This window comes from Euprymna scolopes, chromosome 46 (genome assembly GCF_053919585.1).
Source record: "Euprymna scolopes isolate OS-2025 chromosome 46, ASM5391958v1, whole genome shotgun sequence".
Lineage (NCBI taxonomy): Eukaryota > Metazoa > Mollusca > Cephalopoda > Sepiida > Sepiolidae > Euprymna > Euprymna scolopes.
The window spans coordinates 4725226-4726398 of NC_136527.1; the positions used below are offsets into that span (position 1 = coordinate 4725226).

Below are 1173 nucleotides of genomic sequence, written 5' to 3' on the forward strand. Positions count from 1 at the left end.
CTTTTTAAGCTTTTCTTGGCCTTTTGGCCAAGATTAAAATGCAGTATCTCTTCCGGCAGATACTGCAAGCAAAGACCATATGTGGGGGCAACCCCACATATCAGACCTTGGTCAATGTAGGAGCAACCCTTCATACCAATTATCACTATACAGCTCCCCTACTCCCCGGGGAGTTGGTCCCCATTTCCACTTCACTCCTCACATTAAAAATCGGCCTTGTGCCTAATTTGCTCGGTACAGGGGCAAATAAATATCGCTTTTCTTGGCCTTCGGGCCAAGATAAAAGTGTAGTATCTGTTCCGACAGATACTGCAAGCAAAGACCATATGCGGGGGTAACCCTACATATCAGACCTTGGTCAATGTAGGGGCAACCCTTCATACCAATTGTCACTATCCAGCTCCCATTTCCCACCCATCAGAAGCTGGTCCCCTTTTCCCTCCCCCTCCATCTCTCTCCACATTAAAAAACGGCCTTGTGCCTAATTTGCTCAGTGGGGAAGCAAATAAATGCTTCTTGGCGTTTTGGCCAAGATCAAAGTGTAGTATCTGTTCTTACTACATGCTACAAGGTTATTCAATTCATTAAGTTTATTAAGTCATTCTAAGTCATTTATTTTTTATTTATTTAAGTCATTTCAGCCCATTTTTCGGTCATTTTAGTTTATCTTTAAGAATTTCATGTCAATCTTACATTCACGCATTCATTCATGACACGAGAGCACGCAATTAATGGCTATCGGCCTTGTTTGATAGAAAACCAGAGAGTGACAAAAAGAAGAAAGAAGTTGGAAAGGAAAGAGTGTACCCAGTACGTCATCCATTTATAGAAACCATTACAGGAGAATTTTCATAACGACCTAGCGAACTGATAAAGCGAGGGGTGTTTACGCATGAGGGCCTGACGAACTGGGTGACGATAGAAGCGCGTGTAACGACGGTTTATTGTTAGAAGATATCTTCTTTGTGTGCGTGTGTTTCAATCTTTTCCTCGGCAGCATGACTAAGGGAGTCGCCCATGAACTCTCGTTGGCTGCGGCAGATTCTCCAACTGCTTTTGTTTTGATCATAATGGTTGCTTTTAGACAAATATTCTGGAGATAATGGTTGGCAATTATCCTGCATAAATGCTATCTATTCACTCGCGTATGAAAGCTGAAGAAGAAATGTGCAT

At 42.3% G+C, this 1173-nt stretch overlaps 1 pseudogene; it reads left to right on the forward strand.

Moving 5' to 3' along the window:
- Positions 1-508: 508 nt before the first annotated feature.
- Positions 509-617, forward strand: LOC145271822 (U2 spliceosomal RNA; annotated as a pseudogene).
- The last annotated feature ends 556 nt before the right edge of the window (positions 618-1173 follow it).